Source organism: Chrysemys picta, chromosome 12 (assembly GCF_011386835.1).
Source record: "Chrysemys picta bellii isolate R12L10 chromosome 12, ASM1138683v2, whole genome shotgun sequence".
Lineage (NCBI taxonomy): Eukaryota > Metazoa > Chordata > Testudines > Emydidae > Chrysemys > Chrysemys picta.
The window spans coordinates 29,017,202-29,030,324 of record NC_088802.1 but is presented as its reverse complement, the minus strand read 5'-3'; the positions used below and the strand labels follow the sequence as shown (position 1 = coordinate 29,030,324).

Sequence of the window (13,123 nt, the reverse complement as noted above, 5' to 3'; positions counted from 1 at the left end):
CCAAATCAGAGTTAATCCTCTCGGCTCTGATCTGTTGTATAATAATCACATTGGGTGATTCTTGTACCACAGCTTGTACAGGGTTCATTGTAATTATTTTCCAGCTAGACACATGTCTAAACAATTCTGAATTTTCAACTGTAATAATTATATAATTGTGAATTCTTAGCTTCACTATGCTACCTTCATAAGATTGAAGTAAGAGAAATAGTAAGAGTTTTACTAGATTTTGTTGAGTTGTCACTACTTTCACTTCTCCCATCCTACCCAATTTATCTAGTTTTGTCCAAATTCATTTTTAGTTTAAAAGTTTTAGTAGCAAGTTGAATCACCGTGTGGTATACTAGTTATTATACTGAATTTATACTTGGTTATTTGATACTATTTTTTTAAGTTTAGCTGTTTAATTCTATCAATAATGCTTAGCTACTAGTTAATCTTAATTAGGATAAACAACCTGTGGATTTTTTTAGTATCCTAAATAATTAAGTGCATACCACTTAGACCTCCTGCACTGCAATTTGAGACCATTGCTCCTTGTTCTGTAGTGCAGCTAGGGTGGGAGCAGGGGGAGCGGCTACTCCCACTAAGCAGGAAAATGGCGCCTTTTTAATTTTTACTCACCCAGCAGCGCTCCGGGTCTTCGGCGGCACTTTTACTCATTCGGCGGCGCTCCGGGTCTTCGGCGGCGGGTCCTTCAGCCGCTCCGGGTCCGCTCCGGGTCTTCGGCAGCACTTCGGCAGCGGGCCCTTCAGCCACTCGGGGTCTTCGGTGGTGGGACTTTCAGCCGCTCCAGGTCAGTGGGGGTTTTTCTTTTTCTTTTTCTCTTTTTCCTTCGTGGCAGGTGGCACCTTTTTAATGTGTTCGCTTCCCATGCTGCTAAAACTTGCCTTCACCATTGTCCTTGTTCTGTCATCTGCCACCACTGAGAACAGCCTAGCTCCATCTTCTTTGGGAACCCCCCTTCAGGTAGTTGAAGGCTGCTATCAAATCCCCCCTCACTCTTCTCTTCTGCAGACTAAACAATTAGAGGTTCCCTCAGCCTCTCCTCGTAAGTCACATGCCCCAGCCCCCTGATCATTTTCGTTGTCCTCCGCTGGACTATCTCCAATTTGTCCACATCCTTACTGTAGTGGGGGACCCAAAACTGTACACAGTACTTCAGATGTGGCCTCACCAGTGCCATAGAGGGGAACAATCACTTCCCTCAATCTGATGGCAATGCTCTTACTAATGCAGCCCAATATGCTGTTAGCCTCTTGGCAATAAGGGCACACTGTTGACTCATATCCAGCTTCTCGTCCACTGTAATTCCCAGGTCCTTTTCTGCAGAACTGCTGCTTAGCCACTCGGTCCCTAGTCTGTAGCAGTGCATGGGATTCTTCCATCCTAAGTGCAGGACTCTGCACTTGTCCTTGTTGAACCTGGTCAGATTTCTTTTGGCCTAATCCTCCAATTTGTCTAGGTCACTCCGGACCCTATCTCTACCCTCCAATATATCTACCTCTCCCCTGAGTTCAGTGTCATCCGCGAACTTGCTGAGGGTGCAATCCATCCCATCATCCAGATCATTAATGAAGATGTTGAACAAAAATGGCCCCAGGACCGACCGCTGGGGCATTCCGCTTGATACCAGCTGCCAACTAGACACCAAGCCATTGATCACTACCCATTGAGCCCGACGATCTAGCCAGCTTTCTATTCACCTTATAGTTCATTCATCCAATTCATACTTTAACTTGCTGCCAAGAATACTGTGGGAATAAAGAGGCTGCTTAACTCCACAGAAAACACTAGTGTGGGGGACATAAGCTCATCCCACCCGATGGCCTTTCTGTGGATATTTTAGCTAGAATATGCCTAATGGCCATCCTATGAGTCAAATGCCCTTGCATGGTTTGATGACTTTCTCATGTGACCTGGACTCCATCTTGTGCCTGTGATTTTCCACAAACTAAGACAGGGGTTCTCAAACTGGGGGTCAGGACCCCTCAGGGGGTCATGAGGTAATTACATGGGAGGTTGCGAGCTGTCAACCTCCACCCCTAACCCTAACCCTTACCAGGCCAGAGCCATCAGCAGAGGAGCATGTAATTTTCCCAGTTAGTGAATTGCACACAGAGAGATCACTAGGCACTAGTTATTCCCACTTGCTCTGTGGCTCTTTAAGTATTTATACACTGTGGAACTGCTTCACTAGGAGAGACTAAAGGAACCCCACATCAAACTACCCCACAACTCAGTGGCTTGGGTACTCACTTGAAAGAGGACAGATCCCTGTTCAAATCTGTCCTCCTCTCAGGTGGAGGGAGAACTTCAACGGGAGGTCTCCCACATGCTGAGAATGTAAGCTCACCACTGGGGAAAAGTTTTGTGGAGTTAGACAGCCTCTGAACATGCTTAGTAGATGGGGACCCATGAGCAGAGGGGCATCTAACTTCCCTTGTTTGTGTATTGGAAGCAGAGATAGGCACATATCTCTGAGAGGTCAGCATATACCCCTCTCATCAGCATCTCCCATTGGCTAGCTTAGGCAGTGCCCCGCTTGCTGGCTTTTGTGAATCACTTTCTACATTGCCTATCTCTCCCCATTCATTGTATAGGTGCCTAACTCAAGCTTTGTGGATCCCAGTGTTGTTCCCTTGACTTTCTAGGTACCTAAAATTTAGGCTTTGCAACTCTCAGGGCGTGTCTACACTATGAAATTAAGTCGATTTTATAGAAGTTGATCTTTAGAAAGCGATTTTATACAGTCGATTGTGTGTGTCCCCACTAAGTGCAGTAGGTCGGCTGAGTGCGTCCTCAATACTGTGGCTAGCATCGACTCACCGAGTGGTGCACTGTGGGTAGCTATCCCACAGTCCCCACTGCCCACTGGAATTCTGGGTTAAGCTCCCAATTCCTGATGTGGCAAAAACATTGTTGCAGGTGGTTTGGGGTACATGTCGTCAGTCTCCCCTCCCTCCCTCCTTGAAAGCAACAGCAAACAATCGTTTCACACCTTTTTTCCTGGGGTATCTGTGCAGACATCATAGCATGGCAAGCATGGAGCCCACTCAGCTGCGCTCTGCTTTTGTGAGCATTGTAAACACCTCGCGCATTATCCTGCAGTATATGAAGAGCCTGGCTAGGAGCCGCCAGCACGAGGATGATTGTGAGGAGGACATGGACACAGATGTTCCTGAAAGCATGGGATGTGGCAATTGGGATATCATGATGGCATTGGGGCATGTTGATACAGTGGAACACTGATTCTGGGCCCGGCAAACAAGCACAGATTGGTGGGACCACATAGTGTTGCAGGTATGGGATGATTCCCCATGGCTGCAAAACTTTCGCATGCATAAGGCCACTTTCCTGGAACTTTGTGAGTTGCTTTCCCCCACCCTAAAGCGCAGGAATACCAAGATGAGACCTGCCCTGACAGTTGAGAAGCGAGTGGCAATAGCCCTGTGGAAGCTTGCAACGCCTGACAGTCAGGAATCAATTTGGAGTGGGTAAATCTATTGTGGGAGCTGCTGTGATCCAAGTAGCCAAGGCATAAGAACGTCCGTACTGGGTCAGACCAAAGGTCCATCTAGCCCAGTATCCTGTCTACCGACAGTGGCCAATGCCAGGTACCCCAGAGGGAGTGAACCTAATAGGTAATGATCAAGCGATCTCTCTCCTGCCATCCATCTCTACCCTCTGACAAACAGAGTCTAGGGACACCATTCCTTACCCATCATGGCTAATAGCCATTAATGGACTTAATCTCCATGAATTTATCTAGTTCTCTCTTAAACGCTATTATAGTCCTAGCCTTCACAACCTCCTCAGGTAAGGAGTTCCACAAGTTGACTGTGCGCTGTGTGAAGAAGAACTTCCTTTTTTTCGTTTTCAACCTGCTGCCTATTAATTTCATTTGGTGACCCCTAGTTCTTGTATTATGGGAATAAGTAAATAACTTTTCCTTATCTACTTTCTCCACATCACTCATAATTTTATATACCTCTATCATATCCCCCCTTAGTCTCCTCTTTTGCAAGCTGAAAAGTCCTAGCCTCTTTAATCTCTCCTCATATGGGACCTGTTCCAAACCCTCTAATCATTTTACTTGCCCTTCTCTGAACCTTTTCTAGTGCCAGTATATCTTTTTTGAGATGAGGAGACCACATCTGTACGCAGTATTCAAGATGTGGGCGTACCATTGATTTATATAAGGGCAATAATATATTCTCAGTCTTATTCTCTATCCCCTTTTTAATGATTCCTAACATCCTGTTTGCTTTTTTGACTGCCTCTGCACACTGCGTGGACATCTTCAGAGAACTATCCACGATGACTCCAAGATCTTTTTCCTGATTTGTTGTAGCTAAATTAGCCCCCATCATATTGTATGTATAGTTGGGGTTATTTTTTCCAATGTGCATTACTTGACATTTATCCACATTAAATTATATTTGCCATTTTGTTGCCCAATCACTTAGTTTTGTGAGATCTTTTTGAAGTTCTTCACAGTCTGCTTTGGTCTTAGCTATCTTGAGCAGTTTAGTATCATCTGCAAACATGGCCACCTAACTTTTTACCCCTTTCTCCAGATCATTTATGAATAAGTTGAATAGGATTGGTCCTAAGACTGACCCTTGGGGAACACCACTAGTTACCCCTCTCCATTCTGAGAATTTACCATTTATTCCTACCCTTTATTCCCGGTCTTTTAACCAGTTCTCAATCCATGAAAGGACCTTCCCTTTTATCCCATGACAACTTAATTTACGTAAGAGCCTTTGATGAGGGACCTTGTCAAAGGCTTTCTGGAAATCTAATACACTATGTCCACTGGATCCCCCTTGTCCACCTGTTTGTTGACCCCTTCAAAGAACTCTAATAGATTAGTAAGACATGATTTCCCTTTAGAGAAACCATGTTGACTTTTGCCCAACAATTTATGTTATTCTACGCTTCTGACAATTTTATTCTTTACTATTGTTTTGACTAATTTGCCCAGTACCGATGTTAGACTTACCGGTCTGTAATTGCCGGGATCACCTCTACAGCCCTTTTAAAATATTGGCGTTACATTAGCTATCTTCCAGTCATTGGGTACAGAAGCTGATTTAAAGGACGGGTTACAAACACTAGTTAATAGTTCCACAATTTCACATTTGAGTTCTTTCAGAACTCTTGGGTGAATGCCATCTGGTCCTGGTGACTTGTTAATGTTAAGTTTATCAATTAATTCCAAAACCTCCTCTAGTGACACTTCAATCTGTGACAGTTCCTCAGATTTGTCACCTACAAAAGCTGGCTCAGGTTTGGGAATCTCCCTAACATCCTCAGCCGTGAAGACTGAAGCAAAGAATTTGTTTAGTTTCTCCACAATGACTTTATCGTCTTTAAGTGCTCCTTTTCTATCTCTATCATCGAGGGGCCCCACTGGTTGTTTAGCAGGGTTCCTGCTTCTGATGTACTTAAAAAACATTTTGTTATTACCTTTGGAGTTTTTGGCTAGCCGTTCTTCAAACTCCTCTTTGGCTTTTCTTATTACATTTTTACACTTAATTTGGCAGTGTTTATGCTCCTTTCTATTTACCTCGCTAGGATTTGACTTCCACTTTTTAAAGGAAGTTTTTTTTATCTCTCACTGCTTCTTTTACATGGTCGTTAAGCCATGGTGGCTCTTTTTTTAGGTTTTTTACTGTGTTTCTTAATTTGGGGTATACATTTAAGTTGGGCCTCTATTATGGTGTCTTTAAAAAGTTCCCATGCAGCTTGCAGGGATTTCACTTTAGTCACTGTACCTTTTAATTTCTGTTTAACTAACCCCCTCATTTTTGCATAGTTCCCCTTTTTGAAATTAAATGCCACAGTGTTGGGCTGTTGAGATGTTCTTCCTACCACAGGGATGTTAAATGTTATTATACTATGGTCACTATTTCCAAGCGGTCCTGTTATTATTACCTCTTGGACCAGCTCCTGTGCTCCACTCAGGACTAAATCTAGAGTTGCCTCTCCCCTGGTGGGTTCCTGTACCAGCTGCTCCAAGAATCAGTCATTTAAAGTATCGAGAAATTTTGTCTCTGCATTTCCTCCTGAGGTGACATGTTCCCAGTCAATATGGGGATAATTGAAATCCCTCACTGTTATTGAGTTCTTAATTTTGATAGCCTCTCTAATTTCCTTTAGCATTTCATCATCACTATCACTGTCCTGGTCAGGTGGTCAATAATAGATCACTAATGTTATATTCTTATTAGAGCATGAAATTACTATCCATAGAGATTTTATGGAACATGTGGATTCACTTAAGATTTTTAGTTCATTTGATTCTACATTTTCTTTCACATATAGTGCCCCCCCCCACCGCACGACCTGTTCTGTCCTTCTGATATATTTTGTACCCCAGAATGATTGTGTCCCATTGATTGTCCCCAGTCCACCAGGTTTCTGTGATGCCTATTATATCAATATACTCCTTTATCACAAGGCACTCTAGTTCACCCATCTTATTATTTAGACTTCTAGCATTTGTGTACAAGCACTTTAAAAACTTGTAACTGTTTATTTGTCTGCCCTTTTCTGAGGTGTCAGCTTCTTTTTTATGTGAATGTTTCTCGTCTGATCTGGCCCTTACATTATCCTTTTCCATCCTCTGTTCCTGACTATAACCTAAAGAATCTCTATCAATAGACTCCTCTAAGAGAAGTCTCTGTCTGATCCACATGCTCCTCTGCAGCAGTCGGCTTTCCCCCATCTCCTAGTTTAATCAATAACCTTCTGCTAACAAGGGTAGTGACTCTTGGAAATGTGCAGGTCATAGTGGATGCCTTTGCTGCAATGGGGTTCCCTAACAGTGGTGGGGCGATAGATGGAATGCATATCCCTATCTTTGCACCGGACCACCTTGCCAAACAGTACGTAAACCTCAAGGGGTACTTCTCAGTGGTGCTGCAAGCACTGATGTATCACAAGGGCCGTTTCACTGACATCAACGTGGGATGGCTGGGAAAGGTGCATGACGCTTGCGTCTTTGGAACTTTGGCTGTTTGAAAAGCTGCAAGAAGGGACTTCCTTCCCAGAGCAGAAAATTACCATTGGGGATGTTGAAATGCCAATAGATATCCTTGGGGACCCAGCCTACCCCTTGTTCCCATGGCTTATGAAGCCGTACACAAGCAACCTGGACAGTTGTAAGGAGCAGTTCAACTATAGGCTGAGCAAGCACAGAATGGTCGTAGAATGTCTCTTTGGACGTTTAAAAGGGCACTGGCACTGTTTTCTGACTAGGTTAGACCTCAGCGCAACCAATATTCCCATTGTTATTACTGCTTGCTGTGTGCTCCATAATATCTGTGAGAGTAAGGGGGAGACATTTATGGCGAGGTGGGAGGTTGAGGCAAATCACATGGCGGTCAATTTTGAACAGCCAGACACCAGGGCGATTAGAAGAGCACAGCTAGGCGCGCTGCACATCAGAGAGGCTTTGAAAAACGGTTTTAATGACTGGTCAGGCTACGGTGTGACAGTTGTGTGTGTTTGTCCTTGATACCCCCTTTGTTGAATATACTTCCCTGTAAGACAATCCTCCTCCCACCTTCAACCACAGCTGGCAAAGGAAATAAAGTCCCTATTGTTTTGAATCAATTCATTCTTTATTTATTAAAAAACAAATTGAGATCATTGACAATGCTGACTAGTAAAAGGTAGCCAGGGTGGGGTGGGGGAGGAGCGAAGAACAAAGCCACATTGCTTATTGTAGTCACACTACAAATCAAGCTGTTTGAATGACAGCCTTCTGTTGCTTGGGCCATCCTCTGGAATTGAATGGCTGGGAGCCTCCCCCGCGTTCTTGGGCGCCTGGGGAGAATATGGAACTTGGCGAGGAGGGCAGGCGGTTGCACAATGGATGCAGTGGGGGTCTGTACTCTAGTTGACTTTCCTGCAGCTCCACCAGATGCCCCATCATGTCTGTTTGCTCCTCCATTAGCCTCAGCATCTTCTCCTGCGTGTTCAAATCATGCTCACTGAATGCTTTCCTGGCCTCTGCCACCGAATGCCTCCATGCATTCAGCTGTGCCCTATCAGTGCGGGAGGACTGCATGAGCTTGGAAACATGTCATCGCAAGTGCGTTTTTTTTTTTCCTTCTAATCTGTGATAACCTCAGGGATGGAGTTGATACAGGGAGTATAAAAACATTTGCACCTGCAGTGGGGATAAAAAGGGAGAGTACAATTTCTGAGAAGAAAAGGGAGACTTTTTCACAGTGAATCAAGCAATTCACAGCAGCCAGCACATGTGTTTTAGGTACAAGGGTCACATTTTGCCTTTTATATTGAGCGCCTGCCGGTATGGTGACACATCACACATGGCTGGGCAACAGAACTCGGTTTCCAGGCAGCTATGGTAAGCCCAAGGGTATGCGGGGTTGGCTTCTTCCACGTTCATACCATGTGGGAATGGTTTCAAACTGCAGTGCCCTCCTTTCCCATAGAAAGCAATGCCAGTTGGGTTTGCTGTTTAAAAGAAAGGGGCTGCAGTTTTGGGGTGGATGTGCAGCAACACCCCTCCCCCCACAGCATGCCTATTCTCCGGGATGATCCATTTTAGCCAAGCGCAAACAGCCAAGCATGACCGGGGTCTAATGTGCCGGGGATCACCAAACAGAGGGGATTACTGTTCCGTTACAAAAATTCCCCTATTTCAACCAGGTGACCATGAATGATATCACTCTTCTGAGGCTGACACAGAAAGGTAAAGACCGACTGTTGCATGAATTTGACCAAAACCCAGGACCATTCACTGCCATGCTTTGTGCTGCAATGATTCCAGACTACTTGCTACTGGCTTGGCATGGTAAAGTGTCCTCCCATGGACGACGAAATAAGGCAGCCCTCCCCAGACACCTTCTGCAAAGGCTTTCAGAGTACCTCCAGGAGAGCTTCATGGAGATGTCCCTGGAAGATTCCCGCTCCAGTCCCAGACACGATAACAGCCTTTTCCAGTAGTGTGCATCCTAAGTCTTCAGGGCAAATCAAACATTAAACACAATTTCTTTTAACCCCTGTAGTGTAGTTACAAATGTGCACTCACCAGAGGAGGCTTCTCCGCATTCAGGGTCCGTGAACAATATGCCTTGGGAGGGTATTGGCTCCAGGCAGTGGCGTAGCCAGCTTTTAAGAGGAGGGGGAGCAAACATAGAAAAGACGCCCCCCCTTGTCTCCTCCTCTGCACTGCCCCTCCCCCCATGGCTCCTCCGGCCCTGCCGTGCCCCCCCCCCCCGTGCTCCCCCTCGCTCCTCCGGCCGTAGCTGCCGGCCGCCATGCTGTGCCCCCCGCTCCTCCAGCTGCGCCCGCCGCCCCCCCATGGCTGTTGGCTGCGCTGCGGGCCGCCAGCCTGCGCCCCCCCCTCGCTCCTCCGGCCGCGGCTGCCGGCCACGCTGCGGAGGTGGGCAACTGAGAGGGGGAAAGCAGTGGGCAGGAAGAGAAGGAGCTGACTAGACCCATGCTCTCCCCAGACCACCATGAGGGAAGAGAGAGAAGCCGCCGCCGCCTCCCAGCATGGACCTAGCAAACTCCCCCAGCAGCCACCCCAGGACGGCGGTGGGGTGGCTGCCCCCCTCGCCCGCCCCGGGAGCGGCCCAGAGAGCCTGTGGAATGGCTATGTGAAGAGCTGCATGACCCCCCTGAGGCAGGACCCCCCCAGGGGCTTCCTCTCCCTGCTGCTGCTCCCCACCGCCTCCCCCAGGGCTCTGCTCAGCCTGGGTGCCCTGGTCGCCATTGTCCTCTCGCTCCTGCTCTCCTACGGCCGGAGCAGCCCCTGGCGCCAGCAGGGCGAGAGCGGCTGGCGGGGCCCCTCGGGGCTGAGCACCCTGCTGGAACTGTCCCACTGCCTCAGCCCCCTCTTCAGCATCGCCTGTGCCTTCTTCCTCACCTGCTACCTGGCCCGGGACAAACACGAGGAGCCCGGCGGTGGCGGCAGCCTGTGCCCCCCCTTGCTGCTCCGGCCACGGCTGCCGGGCCGCACTGCAGGCCGCATGCTGCGCCCCCCCCGCTCCTCCAGCTGTGCCCGCCACCCCCCCATGGTTGCTGGCCATGGGGCTGCGGGCCGCCAGCCTGCTCCCCTCCCCTCGCTCCTCTGGCCCGGGACAAGCACAAGGAGCCTGGCGGCGGCGGCCTGCGGGCTGCCAGCCTTTGCCCCCCATCACTGCTCTGGCCGCGGCTGCCGGGCCGCACTGCAGGCCGTATGCCATGCCACGCCACGCCACGCCCCCCTCCCCCCCCGCGCTCCTCCGGCCACTTTTGGAAAGGCGGGGGAAGCGGCTGCTTCCCCTGCACCCTGCTAGCTATGCTACTGGCTCCAGGGTGAGGAAAAGCTCCTGGCTGCTTGGGAGAACAGATTCTCTGCTTGCCTGCTGCGCATTCTCCTCCTCCTCCTCTTCCTCATCCACAAAATCCTTCTCCATGTTGCGTGTCCCCGGACAGTAGGGGGGTAGTGGTTGGGTCCCCCCCTAGAATGGCACGCAGCTGATCATAGAAGCGGCATGTCTGGGGCTCTGACCCGAGCGACCATTTGCCTTCTTTGTCTGTTGGTAGGCTTGCCTGAGCTCCTTAACTTTCACACGGCACTGCTGTGTGTCCCTGGTGTAACCTCTGTCCACCATGCCCTGTGCAATTTTGGCATATTTATCAGCATTTCTTCTACTGGTTCAGAGTTCTGCCTGCACAGATTCTTCTCCCCATACAGGAATCAGATCCAGTGTCTCTCGTTCACTCCATGCTGGAGCTCGTTTGCGATTCTGGGACTGCATGGTCACCTGTTCTGCTGAGCTCACCACGCTGACCAAAAAGGAAATGAAATTCAAAAGTTCCCAGGGCTTTTCCTGTGTACCTGGCTAGTGCATCGGAGTTGAAAGTGCTGTCCAGAGCGGTCACATTGGAGCACTCTAGGATAGCTCCCAGAGGCCAATACCATAGAATTGCACAGCGCTGTGTCTGCACTACCCCAAATACCCCAGTATTCTTGCCAGCAAGTTAAAGAAGTATGGGCTGGATGAATGGACTATAAGGTGGATAGAAAGCTGGCTAGATCATCGGGCTCAGCTGGCAGTGATCAATGGCTCCATGTCTAGTTGGCAGCCATTATCAAGCAGAGTGCTCCCGGGGTCTGTCTGGGGGCCAGTTTTGTTCAATATCTTCATTAATGATCTGGAGGATGGCGTGGACTACAACCCCAGCAAGTTTGCAAATGACACTAAACTCAAAGGAGTGGTAGATACACTGGAGGGTAGGCATAGGATACAGAGGGACCTAGACAAATTAGAGGATTGGGCCAAAAGAAATCTGAAGAGATTCAACAAGGACAAGTGCAGAGTCCTGTATTTAGGATTGAAGAATCCCATGCACTGCTACAGACTAGGGACTGAGTGGCTAGGCAGCAGTTCTGTAGAAAAGGACCTAGGGGTTACAGAGGACGAGAAGCTGGATATGAGTCAACAGTGTGCCCTTGTTGCCAAGAAGGCTAATGGCATTTTGGGTTGTTATAAAGTAGGAGCATTGCCAGCAGATCGAGGGACATGATCATTCCCCTCTATTCAGCATTGATGAGGCCTCATCTGGAATTCTGTGTCCAGTTTTGGGCCCCACACTACAATAAGGATGTGGAAAAATTGGAAAGAGTCCAGCGGAGGGCAACAAAAATGATTAGGGGGCTGGAGCACATGACTTATGAGGAGAGGCTGAAGGAACTGGGATTGTTTAGTCTGCAGAAGAGAAGAATGAGGGGGGATTTGATAGCTGCTTTCAACTACCTGAAAGGGGATTCCAAAGAGGATGGATCTAGACTGTTCTCAGTGGTACCAGATGACAGAACAAGGACTAATGGTCTCAAGTTGCAGTGGGGGAGGTTTAGGTTGGATATTAGGGAAAACTTTTTCACTAGGAGGGTGGTGAAGCACTGGAATGGGTTACCTAGGGAGGTGGTGGAATGTCCTTCCTTAGAGGTTTTTAAGGTTAGGCTTGACAAAGCCCTGGCTGGGATGATTTAGTTGGAGATTGGTCCTGCTTTGAGCAGGGTGTTGGACTAGATGACCTCCTGAGGTCCCTTCCAACCCTGATATTTTATGATTCTGTGAACATAAACTAAAGTAAATGATGGAGTATTAAAAGCAATAAGAATCATAAGTATATATTTTAAATAAATAATTTAAAGGAGTGAAAACCACGTTTGCCGTGGATTGCAGGAAAGGGAACCCAGTTCAGGCAATCAGAATCAAAGTAGGGAACTGCTCTGAGGCTGTCTGCATCTGCATGTTACATGTTCGTAAACTGAAATGGAATTCTTTTAAACACCAGAATATATGTGATTAAAAACCCATGATCTTTATGAGTGAGCCTAAAATATGTCACGGACTCCAGTCTCCTTCAGCAGCTTAGTACATCATTTCTGCCTTGTCTAAGCATTGGGGTACATACACAACACCTTTAACCCCCAGCTCTGGGGCAGAGGGGATTGAGATCATCTCCCCCCTTTTTAAATCCCAGCTGCTTCACCCTGTTCCTTATTTTACCTGTCTGCCCCTCTCCCTTCCCTGCCCACACTGTGTCCCTACCTCCCCTCGATACTCCGCCCCCATCATCTAAATCCCTTTCATTGCAGGAAGCAGAGTCTGGTGGTTAATGGTAGAGGCTTCAGCAGCTGTTACTGCTCCTCAGCAGATTGTGGGTTGAGCTTCCTGGGTCAGACGCTGCTGCTGGCTGCCTCCAGGCTCCAGTGTGACCCCGGGATTAATCTGCTGCTCCGCGGGGTGTGTGCGGGGAGAGCCCTTCCCTAGCGCCCCTCTGTGCCCAGCCGGGGGGACTTTCTCCGGGGACTGGAACCAGCCCCTGGGGCAGCCCCGGGCTCTGCCGACACCAGCCCCTGAGCCTGCAGGTGAGGGGAGAGACCCGGGGGAAAGGGCTGGGGCCGGGCAGGAAAGTGACTCTGCACAAACGGCCCCTCCTCGCCCAGCTCTGCTCCCGGGGGAGGGGGCTGGGGTCTGCGAGTCCCAGAGCTGCCGCCCTCCCTGACCCCCAGGCTCTGCCCCCGAGCGCCTGCAGGCGCTGAGCCAGCTCCGGGAGAGCGAATGGCCCGGGAACAGAGAAG

At 48.6% G+C, this 13,123-nt stretch overlaps 1 protein-coding gene and 1 long non-coding RNA gene across 14 annotated transcripts in view; one reads left to right on the top strand and one right to left on the bottom strand.

The window, feature by feature from the left end:
• The window catches only part of LOC101937991 (uncharacterized), an 83,934-nt gene that overhangs the window by 29,551 nt on the left and 41,260 nt on the right, over nt 1-13,123 (top strand). For 2 of the 13 annotated variants that reach the window (XM_065562430.1, XM_065562429.1), the window contains exon 1: nt 12,917-13,122. The exons of 6 other annotated variants lie outside the window; for them this stretch is intronic. The gene's annotated coding sequence lies outside the window, so the exon portion shown is untranslated. Of the gene's footprint in view, nt 1-10,182; nt 13,123 lie in introns of those variants that run through there. 5 more of the 13 variants (XM_065562432.1, XM_065562428.1, XM_065562427.1 and 2 more) reach the window with 5 other exon arrangements.
• On the bottom strand, nt 6,827-10,046 carry LOC135974475 (uncharacterized). Its single transcript, XR_010591735.1, has 3 exons — nt 9,914-10,046; nt 8,911-9,002; nt 6,827-8,185 (listed from the first exon to the last, which is right to left on the bottom strand). It is a non-coding gene; the product is annotated as an uncharacterized LOC135974475 (long non-coding RNA).